Consider the following 21537-nt stretch of genomic DNA (forward strand, 5'->3'; position numbering starts at 1 on the left):
AGATCCTCATAAATAAAAAAAGGAGAAAGCTCGCTTATTAACCACCTGCATTATAATTTCTTCAAGTGCTTCTTAACTTCTGGAGACAGGGATAATTTGTTATATTCGTCCCTTATCCAGGAAAAAAGTAGAAATTCACTCTGAATTCTAGTGGTACACTGGAGTTGCTACTAGATGCGTGTTTCTTGTGGGGTGGACGGTCCTTATGCCTACAAGTTGTTTTGCAGAATCCAAATAATGTTGTCCTCAAAATGCCAGGCTGTATTTTTCAACAATTTAATCCAGATGTACCCCTTCCAGGGGAAATCTAATAAGTAAAATAAAAACAAAAAGGCTGTTGCCAGTGACCCATTTGCAACATCTCAATTACCCATTTGGAAAATAAGCCTGCATTTGGAAGCACGCTGGGTCACCTGACTCAATTCATTTCTATGACCCAAGTATTTCCCATGCCAGGAACTCCAAAGGCTGAACCAGGAACTTCATGTTTTACACCTAGGTAAAACATGTTCTACACTAAAGAGACATGAAGCCATCAGTCCCTGATATTGCCAAGCAATGTGAAGTTTCTGGGCTGGTGAAGCCTATTATAAATAAGCCTTCTACCATTATCTGGTAAACAGAAAACCTTTCACCTCCAAAAACTCATTTTTTCCAACTCTTGGCACTGACCTAAGGAACCTGACTAGAGACCAACACATCATCCAGGACTGCTCCAAGTATAGATGTTCGCAACCCTGACCTACACTATAAGCAGCTCGGCCATGGTGTCATAGGCTCTGGTCCAGCTTCCCAGCATCCACTGGAAGGGGGTGGACAGAAGATGAAACCATGATGTGCAAGATCCATGTGTGAAGTACTTCTAAACCTTATGGGCCAGATACAGATCAATAATTCGTTTTCAACAAAAGGGGACACAATTTTACATCCTACCACTGTCTGAAATGTGAGCAGTGGAAAAGCAAGGCAGTGCAAAATCACATAGCAAAAGCTTTTGCTATTGTGTTCTGTCTTTGGCTTTTAAGATTTCGCTAAATGTTGGACTATTTCTAGCATGCACTATTATATTTGTATATGCTTTCCCCTCCCCTTTGTGGAAGGCATTTGACTGTTCATGTGCTGTGAATAGATATTCATAGACATATCCCTGAATCAACAAATTCTTTTCAGAATGCACCCTTCTTTGTTCGAGTATTTTCAATATGATAAATATAATGTCAGTACTGAAAGAGCTACACAGTGGTTACAAGTTGTTTCCAGGCCCAAGGTAAGGTGCTACCTGTGGCCTTTAACACCCTAAATATTCTGGTATCTGGTATTGGCAAGAATAGATTTTTTGCACATGATCCTTTCCAGAATCTTCACCCCACCTTCTGAAGTTAGGTTGAAAGCTCTTGGAGAAAGGTCCCTCTCAATGTGACATACAAACAATGGAGCTCCATCCATAGGTATCTGTGTCTGACTCCTTCACTGCTGCTCTATGTCGTAACTTTCAAGTCTTCCCTATTCTCTTGTGTTTTCTCTTCCTCTCAGTGATACCTCAATTCATTGTTCTGGTCCTTTTTATTGATTTTATGCTGCTTGTTGCTGTTTTTATTGCTGCTGTTCATTATGGTGCTTTAGTTTTATTGCTAGCTGCCTTGAAACACAAGTAAAAGGTGAAATAAATGAAACAAAATACGCAACAATTGAGTTCCTTGAGAAAGGGGCTAAGGACTAGAAACTCAGGTTGGTCAACTCTAGCCATAAGTCTGAAAATGTACAGGGCCAATCCTACTATTGGACAAAGTAAGGCACCTGCCTGAGGCAGTTGATGCTGGTGGACAGGAAGCTGCAATGAATAGTTGGAACAGCTCTGTGTGCTGGAACAACTGTATGTGTCAACATACCTAACTCTACCCTGCCTCCAAGATACCCTGCTACCCGCAGCTATTATTACAGTATTTATTTTTTTAGTCACTAGTTATACAGAGGTCTCCAAGCAACTCACAATATCCTTAAAACATAAACAGCACAATACTGACACATTCATACAAAAACACATGCAATTCATAAAACAAACACAAAACAACACACAGGAATCTTTGGTAGCACACCAACCTCAAAAGCATTATCGTCCTAGTCCATCAATAGCCCTTGGTAAAAATATAAGCTTTTACCTGGCATTGAAAAGATGTTCATGAAGGTGCCAGGTGGAGGAGAGCATTCTACAGATGGGGAGTCACAACTGAAAAGACCACCCTCCTCTGTGCATCCCTCAAATAAGGGTCTACAAAGGACATCTAAAGGTCTGGGAAGGTTCCTATCAGAAGAGAAGTTCCAGAATACATTGAGGTCCTGAGCCTTAAGGACCTTTATAGGTCAAAACCAGCACTTTGAATTGGACTTAGAAGTGTACAGGAAGCCAGTGTAGCTGCAATAGAATTGGTGTGCTATATCATCTGTTCACGTTAAACCAGTAAAAGTCAGGCAGCTACATACTGTGCTCATTGAAACTTCTGAACCATTTTCAAAGGCAGCTCCATGTAAAGAGTATTGCAGTGGAGGACACTTTACCACCAGCATTGAAGTAATGCTTTTGTAATAAGGAATGGAGGGAGCCCAGTCCAAAAAATTGCCTCAGGAAAAATTATCTTGGACTTGCATGTCTCAAGACCTGATGTTGCAGTAGGTGACCCGACGGATTTTAGCTAGAAGTTCAGCCTTTGGCTTTGTCCTTTTCTTAATTTATTCTGTACAAAGATGAAAGGGCATGGTTCGCTTCCTACCCAGTGACTCTTTCCTACCCTATTTCCAAGTTTCTTCACCAACCCTGTTGCAGCTATAAGGATCTGCAATATGAATTTGTCACAGACTTGCTTAGTCAGAATAGTAACAGGAAAAATCAAAAGTGTAAACTCTGACTACACATCTTTGTCCAGTGGGCAATATCAGCTTTTCAACATCGCGGTGTATCACCAGCCAAACATTGAGGTTTGGCAATATACTGTGATGGTGAAAAAACAAGATTCATTGGCCTCTGCCTGCGAGACACCGGGTGAAACTGCCCCAGCTCTCACCTCGAGAGGTGGGACAATGCAGCTTGTTTGCGCAGCTCGGCTGGGGGGGGGGAGGAACATTTCCCCCCCCCAGTGGAGACAGCCCCAGTGCTCTTGCCCTTTGCAAGCCGAGCATCGGGGGTCCTTTAACTGCTCGCTACAGGGAGCGGCAACTGCGCTCCCCTCAGCTGAGCAGTTTCACAGAGCCCTCACACCGCTGCTCAACTGAGGCAAGGGCAGCTGCATACTCCTCAGTTGAGCAGTTAAAAGTTCCAGAGGGAGGAACAAGCTGTATTGCCAGTACGGGTTGTTTCTCCCTCCCCTCTCCGTTATATGAGGGCAGAGTTGGATGTCAGTTTCACTCAGCGATATAGCACTGGTGAAACTGCCAGTGCTCCCGAGTCCCTCTGCTAGCAGCGCCTGCTGGAGGAAGGAACTCTCGACTCCCTCCAGCGGACGCTGCTAGCGACATCACAGTCTGCTCCTCATACTGGTCCTGGGTGATATATCGCCCAGGCCTAGTCACAGTGTCATACAAGGATCTGTGAGAACAGGGTTTAAATCCCCACCTGGCCATCAAGTTCACTGGGTGGCATTGGACCAGTCACTGCCTCTCAGCCTAACCTCCCCCATAGTGAGGATTGAGGAGGGGGAGAACCACGTACACCACCATAAGCTCCTTGGAGAAAAAGGTGGGATATAAATGCAATAAATAACTGCCTGGGAATAACCTCAAGAGACACAATTACAATGGAACTGAAGAATGGTAGATTCAGGAGCAAATAAGACAAAGAGGACAACGAGTTGTCAGTAAACCAGAATGAAGTGACGTAACCTGCAATGCAGACATGCTACACAAGACTGGCTCCCAATTCAACTGCAGGTAGAGATTGTTGTTGCAAAGCAGTGAGTCTAAAATATTAAGATTTCCCTGTCTCCTCAAACCCTTTACCTGCCAGTAATCAAAGCACAGTCATTCCAGTCCACCACCCTATTTAACATTTTAAAAATTTAAAATACCCTAAAACACGAGGTCATTTTCCCAACTCTTGGAAAAAGCCTACTCTACTATGATTCAGCTTGCTCAGATCATCTTAGCGATACAACTTTTGCAGAGGGAGGAAAAAAAAAACATTTTCTCCATATCCTCAAGGCAAGTATATTTGGGCAAAGCAATAAGAGTGACTTTAAGAGGTTACACTGGGAGATAGCAGTTATTCCCAATAAGCAATCTTAAATAGAATGCTGCTGACAGCAGCCTTAGGCAGGTTCAAGAGTTCCAAGATTTGCAACTAAGAGATTAACCAAAATAGATGTCTTATTACAGACGGGGTTGTATCTGAATCATTTAAAGGGCCTTCAGATGCTGTAATTTTTTCCTCCTAAGAGCATTCAGCATTTCTGCTACTTTCTCTTGGCTTTAGTGGATAGGTAACAAGAGAATTTGGAGATGACGCAGACAGCTAGGAGACCTAAATTATCTGAAATTGCATGTGTGGATGGGGAAATGCAATACAGTACTGTAGTGTATTGATACAGACTGGGACCCCAATACCTTGGAGACTGCCTCACCCTACATGAACCTACTCAGATCCTGTGTCTATCATCCAAAGTGCTTAGTGTAATAAGTATGTTAGCACTGTAATGTTGTGGTGTTTCAGAATGACAACAACAATTTATAGTTGCATAAACAGATGCACCATATGCAAGACATAGATGGAAGGAGTGCCACAATAGCTAGGCATCATTTGCAGTGACTGTTTTAGTCGCATCCAATATGTGCACAACCACAAACACACATATCACATCAAACCCGGGAGTGACCTGAGAATATCACAAAAAGGGGTAGGTTGCATGCTTTCATTAAGATATGTCCTTCCAGCCCGATTAGGCCATTTAAAGAACAAAGTCAGGTACTCAGGGTATAGTAACTTTGCCCACTGATACAACTGCAATACTTTCATAACATTATTCAGTTTAACTTGTGTTACTACACGTATAAAATCTCTATGCAGGCAACATAACTTTTGGTTAGTGGGCAATTCTTTCAGCACACCAAGAGAACTCATGACACACAATCATATCAACATGCTGAGAGTCCAAAGCAAACACTTGACTTCTACAATATACTGTACCCTCTTCTAGATTTCAGTTCTCAGTGGAGCGCCTCATGTTTGTTATATCCAATGCTGTTTTCAGATGTTTTCAGATGAGGATCAAGGTGGGCTGGCTTCACTTATGTGGATGCAAACTAGAAATACTCTTCCAAAGTACTGTTCCTGGGTTTTCAAGCAAGGACAAGCTGAGTCTAAGGAAAACCAACAGAAAAAAGCTTCCAAAATTCTTCCCCAAACTGTACAGGTAGGAGTCAAGGGGCAGTATGTGAGGCAAGTCTTGTTTGGGCTCATTCCAGCTTGTGAATGACACACTAAACAAAGTAATTTCCACATAAACCACAGAACAGGGTTGGAGACCCTCAGGCTCTGGCTTTTTCCCAGGCCATATTCCCTATCCTTTGACTATACAGTTGTACCTCGGTTTACAAACACAATTGGTTCTGGAAGTCTTTACTTAACCTGAAGCGTACTTAACCCGAAGTGAACTTTCCCATTGAAAGTAATGGAAAGTGGATTAATCTCTTCCAGACGGGTCCGTGGAGTACTTAAACTGAAGCGTACTTAAGCTGAAGCGAACTTTCCCATTGAAAGTAATGGAAAGTGGATTAATCTGTTCCAGACGGGTCCGCGGAGTTCTTAAACTGAAAATACTCAAACCGAGGTGTACTTAAACCAAGATATGACTGTACCCCTCAATAACCCTACTCTGCACTCTTATTGGGAGCTTTTGCCTGACTAGAATATATCCTTGCATGTTGATAATGCCTCTTGATTGTCTAGATCAGGCATAGGCAAACTCGGCCATCCAGATGTTTTGGGACTACAACTCCCATCATCCCTAGCTATCAGGACCAGTGGTCAGGGATGATGGGAGTTGTAGTCCCAAAACATCTGGAGGGCCGAGTTTGCCTATACCTGGCCTAGATGAATGCAGAGATATGATTGGGGTGCAGGTGCATGAAAAACACACATTGTTCCTCCTACTTTTGTTTCTGGCCCAGCGTCATGTGGGCCCTGACATGTGCCCATGAGGAAATGCAAATGAAAACCCTTGTTTCCCCTATTTTAAGACGTAGTCATAAAATAAGCCATAGCAGGATTTTTAAGCATTCAAGGAATATAAGTCATACCCCGAAAATAAGATATAGTGATAGGCGCAGCAGCAATGCCGAACACGGCAGGGGGGGGGATAAGACATCCCCTGAAAATAAGCCATAGGGGGGGGTTGGGGGGGTTGAGGAAAAATAAATATAAGACTCTGTCTTATTTTTGGAGAAACACGGTATTATTACTATCCTGCCTTTTTCCCAGTGCAGGGCCCAAGGCAGCTCACAGCATGAATTGAAACAAATACTGCTAAAACACACAAGATCAATACAAATATTAAAGAAACTAATTAAATAAGTAACTCTGTTAAAAACAGCACTGAACACATTTAAAACAATTTTAAAGCACACACGCACACAAAGTACCATGAAAATTTGGTTTACCATAATGTTCAAATGCAGCCCACAAGTCTAGTTGGTTCACATATGCCTTTATAGCACCTGAGGAATGTCCACTTGATGACCAGCTGCTGGACATGTGAAATCACTGCGTTTAAGGTACTCCAAAACTGCAAACTGTGATGGTCCATTCCTACATACAAGTCACCACACGATGTTGCAGCCATCAAGAAATGGACATGCATGTGTGAAGCAGTGCCTAGGAACACTTTGGTTACATTAGTCATAAAACAGATATCAATTTAACTGCTATTCACACATCTCTCGTTCCCCCTTTTCGGAGGCCAACACGACACCAGTTCTCTGTGCCGAGCTACCTTCCGCTCACCGTTCTCCAGCCCTCGCTGTCTCTCATGACTACTTAAATTGTCAGATTTAACATTTTTATTATTTGTGACTGTGCTGTTCCCAGCACAATGGTCCTTGGCTAGGTCCTCTAGGTGCTAATGTAGTAGTAATAATCATAATAATAATCATAATAAGAGTGTTAAACTATAACTTAGGACTCCCTGGGTTTTGCCTGCCAGAGTCAGCCCCTGCATATCGTTAATGTTGGGGGGTAGGTCAGGGTTGTGTTCAATGAAGCAGCCACACTATAATTTAGCAATTACTGTAACCCACACTTGTAATTTGAATGGTTTTCTACAAACTCTTACCAGCGCTTTCTCTCCACTTAGTTTAATGCCTAATTTGATAAGCTGCCTTTAACCCACTCAGCGCTGGCCTTTTTCCTAATGGCTTGAGGAGAAGAAATGCCACAATTAATCAAGCAGTATGGAAATGGAGAGGCTTGTCTAGTCCGTGGTGGTCTATTCTTCATGGACTTAAACTGTGTAACCTTCAGGAAATCACCTTAAGCTCTCAGAGTCTCCCATACAGCCCATCTGCACAATGCTGTTATTCCTTGCGGTAGGGGGGAGGGCGTGAGGTTTAATTAATGAGGGCTGGTATTAGGAGAGTTAAATGCAATGTTTTATTACCTGCTGTTCAGTAACTTGTATTTATCCTTTTCCAGTGGCATTTCCCACAGGTTCAAGGATTTCAGAACCGCAATCGCTTCAAGCTAGCAGTCAACTTAACTAGTCATTTAAAAGCGAACCTATATTTATGTTTAGTGCCATTGTGCTGGAGCAAAGCTCTGTTGCTAGTGTTTTAAAGAGAGGCTCAGAAGCCGGGCTCCCAGGCCCTTGTGTAACTTGGTTAACTTCACAGGTCTTGGGATTCTGCCCTGGTATGTCAATATGCAAATCATGGGGGTGGGATAGGTCCTTAATAAAATCCAAAATCTCTCCTCTCCCTCCCCCAATGTTAGGGCAGCCTTCTAAATGCAGTAATTAAAGAAGGCACCATAAAAAGTAAAGGGATTGGTCCCCTCTGCCCTCCCCTAGTGTGGCCAGTTATATATTTTCAAAAAAGAGGGCTGACATCACCAGAATAGAAAGAAGACAAAGGCGGCAGCAGTCGGAATAAAACTTGCAAAGGTAATTTATATGCATAGGTGCAAATGTGGAAATAATTGCTATAGTTTAAATATTTAGTATTTGTTTGATTAATTCATGTCCCATCCTTCCTCCCAAAGGAGCCCAGGGTGGCAAACAGCAAGCGATGAAGCACTAAAAACATTTAAGAACATCTTTAAAACAATTCCAATACAGATGTAGACTGGGAAAGGTCTCAATTTAAAAGGCTTGTTTGAAGGAGGAGGTCTTCAGTAGGCATCAAAACAGAGATGGAATTCAACAAGAATTCCAAAGTGTAGGTGCCACAACACTAAAGGCCCGATTCCTATATTTCCCGATAAGATGGAATCTGCAGGAAGCTTGGAGCTGCAGAGCGCAGTGATCAACTGAGTATAGAAGGGACAAAATCATCTTTCAGGTATCCTGATCCTAAGGTGTATACACCCAAAACAGGACCCTGAACTTAGCCCAGTAGCTAATTGACAGCCAGTGCAATTCTTTCAATAGCCGATTAATAAATTGGAGATATCCTGCCCCAGTGAGCAGTTCAGCCACTGCATTTTGCATCAGCTGCAGCTGCCAGATCCAACCTCAAGAGCAGCTCCACATTGCAGTAACCCAGCCTGGAGGTTAACAGTGCATAGATGAGTGTTGAGGCTATCCCAGTCCAGAAACGGCCCTAGCTATTCTTAGCAGTTAAAGTTGGTAAAAGGCACCAATGTCATCTGGGCCTCCACCAATAACAATGGGTCCAGAAGCAGCCCCTGACTATGAACTGCTCTTTCAGGGAGAGCACAACTCCATCCAAAGCAGGCAATTAACCAATTATTCAGACAAAGAAACCACCCACACACAGCACCTATGCCTTGCCAGGAATCAGTCAGTTTCTTGGCCCTCGTCCAGTGCACCACTGAGTCCAGGCACCAGTCCAGGACTTGCATGACCTTTCCTGATTCAGATGTTAGAGAAAAATAGAGCTGAGTAGCATCAGAGTACAGATGACACCTTGCCCCAAATCTTCTGTCCAATGGCTTCCTACAGATTTTAAACAGCATTGGGCACAAGCCGCTACCCTACAGCACTCCACAGCATAACTGCTAGGAGACTGGAACACAACCACCCAATGCTATATAGGATTGCCCTACGTCTGGAATTTCCCAGACATATCCGGGTTTTGGCCCTCAGAAACAGCATCTGAGCGGAAATCGCTGAAATGTCTGGGGAAATCCGGATGTATGGAAGTGTAAATTTTGGTGAATTTCATTAACTTTGGCAAAAAATAAAAATCCACTTCTTTGAAATATGGCAAACCCTACTATAGAACTACATTGAAGCAGTGCCTCCGATAACCATCTCATTACGTCAGCTCAGGATACTACAGTAATGGTATGGAAAGCCACTGAGAGCTCAAGTAAGAATAGCAGAGTCACACTTTCCTTCTCCCAATAAAGGTTACCCACCAGGGCAACCAAGACCAATTCAATCCCATAATCAGGCTTGAACCAAGCCTGAAATAGGTCAAGAAGATAATATGTGTCTCATCCAAGAGTATTTGCAACTGTTGCGCCAGAACTTCTTTCGCTGAGTGTTTCTCAAACTTTGGTCCCCAGCTGTTGTTGGACTGCAATTCCCATTATCCCTAGCTAGCAGGACCAGTGGTCAGGGATGTTGTAGTCTAACAACAGCTGTGTACCCCCAAAAGTGAGTATTGACAGTATGAATACTTCTCACCATAGTAGGGAAAGCACCTGGTGACTTCTGGACCTGCTCAGTATGTTGACCGAGTGCTGCTAACTGTTCATGGGCAACTTTAAGACTCCTGCTCTCCCTTATGATTTTTATAGGATTTAAACCAGGACTGGACACCTTCAAAATAGAGGACCATGCCCCATAAATTAGGACAAATTGTCACTCTACTTCCTGGTAACTCAAGCACTGCCTGTGGCATTGCAATAAGATAAGGCGAACCCTTGAAAAACCCTGTCTAGGGTGACTTTCGCCAGAAAATGGGACCCTGAAAGAATATGCAACCACTGTGCATCCTATCTAGTGTGCTGGTTCCTTTTCCGACTTTCCAGGGGTACAATTTCAGGAGTTGGAGTCACACACATGCATTTCAGACCATACATGGTTCCTCAAGAGCACACATATCTGGCTTGCATTATGAGGTATGTAACATGCAGACTGGCCCTTATTTTGCTGAGTGTCACCTGTGTCATTTGCAGGATAGAAGGCATGCGAATCTGGGAAAGCCTAGCCACAGAGTTGGCAGGCAGGAAAACAGATGTGTTAGGCACAGGATTCTGAGTGTGTCTTAGTCAGAGCAATGAAAGGAAAAGCAACAGCTGGGGAGAAGAAATGCACAATGGACAATATATTTGGGTTATTTAAGTTACTGCTGAGAAGCAGGGGAGTTAAACCAAGGATGAGATTCAACAGAGCAACAGAATGTTCATTCCCTCTTCTCCATTCTGTGCCCCTAAATCTGTTCCTGGGGTTCACTCAACCCTCCGGAGCAGATCTGAGAGGCCGTGGGCTATATGCAGGGGGAGAAGAGGTGGGGAAAGTATCTTTGCACAAGTGGAAATCCTTGCATCTACGGTTCACAGTCATTGAACACCACCCCAGGCAACTGAGTTAAACTGGGTATCTGGATGGGTTTCTCCATTAGTAGAAAATTCACAGAGGCAATAATGTCACTATAATTTTACGTATTATGAATTATGGTACTTTACCAAAAACTTTGTCAGAGTATCAGTTGGTGAATCAATCTTTCCTTATGTGATTAGAGAAGATGCAGTTTTTGTGAAGTTGCACACTTTAAGTTGACCCCTTCCTGTCTCACATGTACTTGCTATAATATCACCTTCTTACTGAGAGACTAGAAACTTGCCTGCACAAATAGGCTAAAATCAAGGGTTTTTTGATTCAGCAGCCATAGATCACATTCAGGATGGACGTGACCAGTGCTTTTTTTCTGGGCAGATGCAGGGTTACACGTACCCCTAAACATTTTGTGAATCTTTGTACTTTTGTCCATTTACTGTATTTATTTTCCCTGATTTCAACTATAAAATGGTGGTTTTCTTGAGTAAAAATGAGAATACCCCTAAACATTTTTAAAGGGAAAAAAAGCACTGGACGTGACTAATTTAATAAGCCAATCAATTTCAGTGGGCCTACTTTAAGTGAAACTTAGTTGGCTACAATTCCATGCCTATAAGGTAGTTGCCAGGCACCCCATATCCTTACATTTGCGAATAGGTTAAAATCCAGCTGTGTCCAGATCTGCCTAATTTACTGGGTAGAGATCAGTTTGCGAAGCCCCTACTACTCAAGCAGTCCTGGCAAAGCTGCTATTATGGGCAATGAGAGGCATGGAGGTAGCTTATTGGCGTCTCCAAAACAGCCCATCATGAAGCTCAGTATGAACCTACAGGGTACACTGAAGCACAATATACATATGTGCCTCAGTGCAGTGCCCTTTCAGCTCCATATATGCCTTTCCACGAACCCAGGAGAATGTACACAGATGATAATCTGATGAGTGGTTGAATGTAAACCAAGATAATGCTATCTTAACATTTATGAAGCCTTGTAGAAAACAAGGACCTACATTATTTGCGATTGTTTGCTTGACATTGGTCACATCGTTGGGTATCTCATAGACATTATTGTTTCTGTAACAATGTAGAATATCCTATGATAATCAGTTATGAGGAACGGGTGTGTAAATTTAAGCAGTGGCACTTGGATGTGTGTGTTTTTGCTTTAATTCCTAAAAAAAAGAAAGAAAGAAAAAGATTTATTTAGCTAATAGCATCATAGCAAGCAGTTTCTATCTCTGACAACATGCCATAATTCCTTCTTGAGAACTTGGCTCCTTCTGGAAAATAAATGGGGCGAACTCTTGAGTGTGCTCTCTTTTTCTGAACAGCCATTTCAGGAGGTGCAACACAGATTTCTCACCCACCCTCTCAAGTGCAAGAAAATGGCGGCACTGGCTGCAAGAGCTCTTTTTTCTTCCTTCGAGTCACCCGCTTCCTACTGCTCATCTTGACACTGTGAGACAGATGACTGTAAACCTCTCGGATGCCTGTGTTTGGTGCCTGCAGGTTAGGCGTGCTGACTTATTAACACACAGTTTTGTCACTCAACCTTGTGGGCAAAGAGAGAAGGGAAAACAACGCAGCATAAAACAAATTTACAGCCGTTCATCCTAGGCTCATTTGCATAGCACACAACTCCCCTTTCCCTTACCATGCACATCTTCGTGTAATTAATTAATACCGCATTCATCAGAGTTTAATTCATGTTCATGTAGTACACAAAGATGTGAAGGGGGGGAGAGAAGGGGCGGGAGAGACCCGCCAGTGGTACGTTTCAGCTCCAGTACTCCATTGGAGCTTCAGTATTAAGCTTGGTAGAGCTTAATTAGACCCCATGATAATATTAGATCACTTCCTGCAGTTTCCGTGTCATCTGCTTAGAAAACATTTTACTGCTCCCTACTGCCAAGACTGTGCCACGTAAACCCTGCTGTCTCTCAGAGATGGCACGCACTCACGAAGGCAAGACAAAATGTTTTTGCAAAGCCTCCGTTGACTGCCAAGTGGAAACCCACAAGCGTGCACTGCAGCTTGGTTGACAAAACAACGTACACCACCTGCAAGCTTGGCTCCTGCCACTAGACGCAGCATCTTGCATAAACAAAACTGTAATCAAGGTGTAGCCAGTCCAAAATATTCTTACGAGCTCTTAGTACTGGTAATTGCAGGGCTCCTTCCCTCCTCCCATTTATTTACTTTTCTTTTTTTAATGACCCGCTTTCAGAAGCAGCACATCCTCTATGGTAAAAATTCCCATGCTACCTTAGCCACAGCAAGAATCCCACCCAGAAATCCACTAGGGTAAGGGGGGATGGGCATTAATCCACATCGCTTCTACTCTGTGGCAAAACAACAACAACCCAACAACAGTGAACCTAAGCAACAAACCAGTCACATTCCAGCCAATATGGAGCATTAGAAGACGGTCATAGCTACTTGGAGACCCTCAGCAAAAGCATCCAATCTTTAAGGTAACAATTGCCTGCAGTTTAATTTGCACTGGTCTACCACTTGTGTTAGGATCTATTTATGTGCCAATTTTTCTTTTCATTAAGCTTATGAATTACATCTCCCCTCCCTCCACCCCCCCTCCCAAAAACAACAACATAGCAACAATTCATTCATCAGCGCTGTATGAAGAGGGTCGCGCCGGGGGGTGGGTGGTGGTGGTGGCTTTCTTTGATAGACCACATACACATATGCAAACAGAAATGGGATGAAAATGAAAACGAGTCTATTGGTTGGGAAGAAAAGTCACAATCCCTCATCAAAAAACAAACACCTTTGCTCGAATATGTTTGTTTGGTATTCGCCAATTTCTTTCTTTCAAGTCTGCTCTCAGTGTATAAAAAATGAACGTGCGGAAATAATGGAGGCAGAGGGGGGGCTTTTTTAAAAAAATCCTTTGCCAAAAACAAAGACTGAGCCAAACAAAAGCGGAAAATATATACTGCCCAGCGTGCCGAGGTATTCAGTGTGGGATCGGGCTCCTTGCCAACTGAATGCAAAATAAGCGGTTTTTAGCGTGTATGCAAAAAGCCATTGTCTTAGCTAATGGGAAAGACCATGTCTCGATTGCCAAGAAGGGTGACCTGTTGGGAGGAGGAGAAGAACTAAAAAAAGAAGGGGGGGGCGAGGATCCGTATCTAGGCAGGTTTGTGTCTTCCTTCATCTTTGCCCCACTGTTTCCTTTAAATCCAAAATGGCTGTCCACGTTCCCCATGCCTTCCCACCTTTCACTCCCCCTGCCCCATTTTCTTTCCTTCCCCTCTGTTCCTGATTTCTTTCCCCCTCTCTTGTCCTCCCTGTTCAAGGATCTCTCTGTTTAAAACGTCATAGGTCTTGAGCTTGAATGCAAAGGCTGTTTTCTGTCAGTCCGGCACACCATCCCTGCAAGATGCCATCTCGCTCGCATTCTTCCCAACAACGCTAGACAGGACTGAGGAATCTGAAAGGCATTATTGGTGCTCCAGCAGCTTTGACGCGCCTTGTGCACTTGACTCGCTCGATTTGCATATGCAGTGCAGCCATACTTAATGAGTGTGAGTAATTATGCCAATCAGACTTTCGGGTTGTGTGCGCGCGGGTCTTTTATTTAAAAAAAATATTATTATTATTATTATTATTATTATTATTCCCCTTTCCCCTCCTCTTTCTACCCCCACCAAGAAGCCTTTGCCATTAAAACTTAGCTACCTCTTTTGGCACAGGGTAGGGGAGCAATAGGGGGAGGGAGGGGAAAAGGGGGTCAGTTGGCACAGCAACTGTTGTTAAGGGAGAAGAGAAGCAGCTGCCAGCCTGCATAGCAAATACGTAAGACTTGGCACCACGCCAGCTTCCTTGAGGGTTTCAGAGGGATGGTATGTTGGAGGGTAAGACTAGCTAATTAATCTTCCGGCAGGGAACAATGTAATATCAGACAATTACAAAGACAGAATGAAATTACAATGGTGGGAAGGCTGGCATACGAATTTCTCATCAAGTTCCCTTCTTCGGCTTCTCTCTTATAGATTTTTATTTTAAATAGGTGAAGACGGGCAGTGCGAGAGAGCAGACTGGCGGGGGTGGGGGGAGGGAATCCCAGCCACATGCGCAGGTGGTTATTTTGTTTTCTCGGAATTGAATTACACCCACTGGAAACTGTTGTGTGTGTGTTTTTGAGGCTGCAGCAAGGAAACCCTGGGACTGATTGGGAAATAAAAGAATGAGATGAAACGGCTCCTTTCTAACAAGGGCTTTCTCAAGTGCAGCACTTCAAGGAAGCAGGCAGCTGGCTATCTCCAATGCCACCCGGGCCACTGTAATCTTATGGTGGCATTGTGATGCAAGGTGATGTGGTCAAAGTTTTTCTTAGGTTGTGAAGGGGCACTGACTGGTCTGATGGGGCAATGCCCCATGCCACTTTCAAAGTTTGTGAGTAGCAAAGTCCTGAAAGTTCATATCACTTCTGCACAATTGAGATCAGGGGGTTGGAAAAAACACCCAGACCTCATTCCATCCATTGCACCTTATTTGCCTCTATCTGCTATTGGGACAGTCGGTAAATATAAAATGCATAAAAGGCCTTCTTCTCCTGGGTATAGGGGAACCAGTAGGAAACTCTCTCCTCTTGATAGGCTTCATACAATTTCCGGGGGGGGGGGAGAGTCACTGCTGCCTCTTCCTACTTTTTCAGTCTTTTCTGAGCTTTATAAAGTCAGGCTATTCAGTTGTCCAACAAGCTTTTGTGCCTAGGGCAAAACGTGAAAGAGGGGAACAGGGTTCAAAAAAGGTGATTAAAATGCAAACAATCCTAACTCGTGTTTGAAAAGAAACACGAATGGCCCTGACATATGTAGCATATGATAGTGGGGCTGAGTTAGGCAGAAATTGAAAACAAGTCTCTTTTTGAAATTAAAGGTGGGGGTAGTTTATTCATTCTTCCTGTCTAGTCACAAACCCATGCCTCCTACCAATAATCACTCAGATTGTTCAATAAATATTCACCAAAGGGTAATATAAGAAGTCTTGTGAGTCCTCAATACAAGTTCTTCAATACAAGTTCCCCTCTTTGCCTCCCCTACTCAACTCCAAATTGTTATTTTTTACTTTGCTTCTGTGATGTGACAAACGGGCCTGCTCAGAAGACTGACATCTGTCAAGCAGCAGATTTGCAAAATTCCTTCTCAGAAGGCATTTTGAACTTCATGGTCAGCAGGATACAATGGCCAGGATTCAAAGGGCTACCTTAGGTATTGGGCATACTCAATGGGAGTTGTGTGTTGCCATGCCCTATCACAACCTGCTTTTGACAGTCCCTTCGGCTTCCAAATTGATTTGCCAAATCCCAATCTGTGTGCAGAAGTAGTTGGCAGGGTTTTGGGGAACGTAGTCCATATGCATCTTTTCCTTCAAAATGTGAGGGCTATCTATTTTAAATAACTTTAGGTGATAGAGAGGATCAAGGAAGATGCCACTCATCATGAATATTAGAGAGTCTGCAACTGGCCTTTAAAGTGGGAACTGCACAGCCAGGTTCCTGCATAACTTTTCAGAAGTCCATTTCTCTCTTGAGAAAATTGGCAAAAAAAATTATCCACTCTACACAAATGGCAAATGTTTTATCTACTCTCTGTCTCCTTACACAGACAGATTTTGGAAAAGCAGTGAATTTCTAAAGGCTTTTGACTTGAGAAACCTTTCTTGACTTCCTGGGTAAAGAATGAAAAACTTTTTTCAAGTCAGATCAATGTCCCACTTACCTTCCTTTCTTCTGACTAAAATGAGGCAGCTCCTGATGATTTGGGAAAAGTTTACGAACAGCGTAAGAACAGAAGAAGAACCCTGCTGGATTAGACCAGACCCCTGTCTGTTCCAGCATTCTGTTCCGTTCCAGCAAGAGGAATTCAGGTAGTACTATGCTGAATATAAGCTTGCTTTATATCTGCCCCCTCTCCTGCCCCTTGTGCTGCTCTCTATCTGTTCTGGTGGTTCCCACAACTTCTCAGAGCAGATTTGGAGATGCCATGGGACATATATGGGGGTAGGATAAGGAGGAATTCCCATTGCTGTAGCAGGAATGCTTGCACAGCAGGTTGGTTGAATGGAGGTCATATATAGCATCATGACTAATAGCCAGACAGCGTTATTCTCCATTAATTTGTCTAATTCCCCTATAACGTTTTCTACATTGGCAGCCACCACTACATCCTGTGGTACCAAATTCCATAGATTACCTATGTGTTCTATAAAGAAGTACTTCCTTTTTTTCTGTCCTGAATCTTCCACCATTTAGCTTCATTGAATGACACTGGGTTCTAGCATAAAATGCTAATTCGATACACATTTCTAAGAATCAGCATCCTGGTACTAAGGGACCTCTTCACCAGCTGAAATCATATGCTGATAATCTTAAAGCCAAGTGAATAATGTAAATATTTGACCAATATCCATTTTTTTCCTGATTTCTCTCTCTTTAAAATTCTGATTTCAAATTCCCACAACCTTATTTATTCAGATTTTATTTTACTGCATCAGTATAATAGAAATTGGTAAAAGAAGCCCTATGATTCCCACCTTCACATCACCAGAATTGTGTGTGTGTGTGTGTGTGTGTGTGTGTGTGTGTGTGTGTGTGTGTTCTCCAGACTATTTGGATGAACTGTATTTAAATCAGCATTACAACTGGTGGGGAGAGGGGAAATGCCTATAAAGCAATATGGAAAAGGGTGCATGAAATATATGGGATACCCAGTCTCAAAGCAACTCAGCTGAGGATCTTGAAAGACCCATTTTTCTGTATTAAGTGGTTCTTGGTGGCTGAGAGTCACTTGAAAGGGCCGGTATATAATACACAGAAGACATGGGATTCTACTTAGCTTAAAGCAAAAGTTGTACAACTATTTCATCCCAAATAGACTGAAAATTTAGCTGCAGCTGAAGAATTATTATCATTTGAATACACATCAAGAAGTACGGTATATAAAACCAATTATGTTTGCAGTCATACTGAAATATAAGAAAGAAACATGGTGTAAATGAAGGTATACCTGAAGAACAGACATCTGTAGATTTGTGTTGAGACAGAAACACGAAGGATGGCAAACACACCTTTCCAATACTCGGACCAAAAGATGCAGCACAAATCTGGTAGCAGGTAGTTCTAGTTACAGGCCGTGTTGGTCTGATGTAGTCGAAACAAAATAATAATAAAAAATCCTTCCAGCAGCACCTTAGAGACCAGCTATGTTTTTCATTGGTATGAGCTTTCGTGTGCATGCACACTTCTTCAGATACCTGAAGAAGTATGCATGCACACGAAAGCTCATACCAAATCTGGTAGCATGAGGCATTCCATCTCTGAACACTATTTAAAAGGAAAACCTCTAATTCCAATAATACACCACAGTAGGGTCCCTCTGATGCTCCAGAAGGAACAAAACCACTATAAAACTTCTCATGCACTGCCTGAATGTTGCTGATGCAACACCTCCTTCAGCCCAGCTCCTAGATGTGGAGTGCTACTTCCGACTCCTTAGTTGGACAGCTCCCCTGCTGATTCAGCAACCTTGCACAACCTACCATTCATTCGCCTTGCTGGACAGCTCCCTGACCTCTTCACTAGTAAGAAGGCAAATTTCAACCTAGAGAGCTCAGCCTTTCTGGGACCGGGACTCTTTACCCATGTCAAAAGACTGCGACTCAACTGCGCAAGTCATCAATCATCAATGGACTAAAGTCAGATGGCTGAAAACAGATATATACATAAGCAAAAATGATATTAAATAGAGGGAACAACAAAAGTCCCTACCACTGAAATGAGGATCCATGAATTCTTTAACATGCACAACTGTCCTTCCCCCCCGCAAGTCTTATTTAACTATCAGCAGAGGCGGAAAAGTACTTTTAACACTCATGCTATGTTTTTGGAGATTCTACATGAAGCCCCTCACTAACGCTTGATGAAGGCTTAGCATAAGTGAGTTCACAGATAAGTGTTTATCACTGCAATATCAATCCATATCAGTGGAGGTCTTCTACATGTGAAACAGTCATCACTATAAACCACTTTCATATCACCTGAAATCAGTTCAAATGTCTAAACACAGAGGCAGTTCATGCTTCCAAGTGAAAGTAATCAAAGGAAAGAGCACAGAGTTGTCCAACTATGGGGCCTAAAAATGGATTGCTGAGCTTCATTAGGACAAGAATGAATTCAAGGGCAGGTGAAGACAGGGTCCTGGATGCCAGTGAAATGGGCTCAAGAAAATGCATGGTTCTTAAAAAGTTATTTCCTGAATACAGCCTCAAATCCTGATATAGACACTGATAGCTTTAAGATTTCTTCTCTACATTTGTCAATGGCAAAGACAGATGCAGGAACTTCCTCAAGCTTAACTTGTTCATAAAAATGCATAATATAACTATGCTTTTGCCAGTTGCTTGCTGTGTTATTACTACTACTGAAATTAGTCTTTACTTCATACTAATGCAATGACAATGGTTTGGTAGACAAATGGTCCATGGTTAGACTGCTTATGAACCAAGTTAGATGAAACAAGACAAATGTGAATGGAGGGAATGGGGAATAGCAAGAACAAAAAAACACATTGCAGTCTCAAGAAATGAGGCAAAGGCTTAACAAACCACCCAAATAATCCAATCCAAAAAGGAAACTTCTTTTAGAATCACGTTCAGAGCTCTCTAACCCAGGTGACCAATCACAGACAGGCAACTACTACTCAGGTAGTTTGAAGTGAATACAGATGGGGCCTGGTTCTAAATAACTATTTAACTAGCTCCACAGACCCAAGATAGACTAGGATTTGTGTTTCTCAAATTGCCTCGTGTCCACCATTGCCGCGTGGCAAACAATAGTTCCAATATCTAGAAAATCTGGAATAGCTTTCCTGATGGAAGAAATTTTGGATCTGTTGTCAACTGCCCAGTGCCCTACCTCTCAAAGTTGAGCTGCTATAACCATATGAAGAGGCCTGGTTTCAACTTACATGGCCATATTCTCACCACAAAATGACTTCAGGACAGGTGATTTGTGGTGGAAACGTGCATGATTTTAAACTTGGTACAAAGCGGCACAATGCTGGGAATAGACTGAATCCAATCAAAATAATCACCAACATTAAAAACCACCTCCAGCATTTCAAAAGAAAAGAAAAGAATTGTCTTGGTAGATTAGTTTAAGTACTAAAGAGCCCTGCAGCATCAAACCAAAGACTTATCTACCATAGTTCAGCATTCTGTTCTCATAGTGGCGAACCAGATCAATTATGTGTGAATAAATCATTCAAAAGGTCCCAAAACAGAAAGTACAGATGCATTAAAAAACAAAACTAACAATGTAAAACTAAAAATGTAGCAACAACATTATAATTTACAATCAAATCACAAACCAAAAGCAGCAAGAGCAGGGGAAACAAAGGGCTCTCAACACAAGAGTCCCTACTCATTGCTGGGTTTTTTTTTTATGAAGGAGTAGTGGGTGGCAGGCACTGGCTCTGTACTATGACTCATACTAATTTGGATGTGATGCTTACCTGTGTCTGGGTTGGGCCATGCTTAGGCAACATATGGTCATGATCTCATCAGTGCAACCCACTGAAGTTTCCCTTTCAGGATGACTAGCATCATCCATACATCTATGTTGGTGACAGGGGCGGGGCAGGGCGAATAATTGGTGCAGCCCTTGGGCCAGGCATTGTCTACTCCAAACTCAGATTTGGGTTTTACTCAAACCTCTGTTCTAGGGTCCTGCCTGTAACCAGGAATAGGTTTGTTTGCCTTGCAAGCAGTGAGTCCTAGTGCTATGTCGACTGCTTCCTCCTCTTTTCTTTCTCTGGCTTCAAAGGAATGCAGAGAAGGAATGGAATGGGCCTGGAGTGGACTGAGAGAGGAGATAAATTATGCTTCCGCAACTCTTCTCTTTTCTTGACCCTCTCCTCCCACTTCCTATTATGGGTACTCTTTGGGAGGTGGTAATTCTGTTCCTAGGAAGAGGCCCAGAGAAGAGAGAAGGAGCCAATTACATTAGATATGTATGGGAAAGTGAGGGGGGGCAGGAGAACATTAGCAGACCATTCTATTATGCACAAACCCTGCCCGGGGTGTGTGTGTATGTTCAATGGGTACACTGAGGTTTGGACAGCACCCAAAATACATCACCTCCACATTGACATTTAAAGCACATGGCTTCCCCCCCCCCCCACAAAAGAAAGAATCCTGTGAACTGCAGTCTATCCCTCAGAGAGCTACCATTCACAGCACCCTGAGCAAACTACAGTTTCCAGGATTCTTTCCGGGAAGCCATGCACTTTAAATGTATGGTGCAGATACGGCCATTATCTGCATCTCCTGGCTATGGCAATGCATTTCCCCCTTTTATTAAAGTGGTGCTTCTTCAAGTCAAACACTTGACTTGGGGGAATTTAATTTGCAATAAATCTAAATTACAGTACAAGTAAATCAGCTGCGGTGGCTATGAAAATTAATCTCCTATCCTAAACATTATTATATAGCTTTTAAAATGAGTTGATTGTTGTTGGGCATGCCAGTAGGTGCCATTATTGGTAATTAGGGTGACCAAATAGCATTGCAGTAACAGCTCCCTCTTCTCTACCTACCCACCCACCCACCTACCCACTCCCCCCCTCTCTTTCTCTTTTTCTCACACACTGTTTCTCGTCCAACAGTAGTGTGTGTGTTGTGTTTTTTTTTTAATTACTGTGGCAGGGACAGTATCCATTCTGTTTTCATTCTCAGGGGGAAGACATGTCTTCAAAATTTGCTGGAGGATTTATGGCATTTAAGCATGA

Source organism: Zootoca vivipara, chromosome 2 (assembly GCF_963506605.1).
Source record: "Zootoca vivipara chromosome 2, rZooViv1.1, whole genome shotgun sequence".
NCBI classification, from domain to species: Eukaryota; Metazoa; Chordata; class Lepidosauria; order Squamata; family Lacertidae; genus Zootoca; species Zootoca vivipara.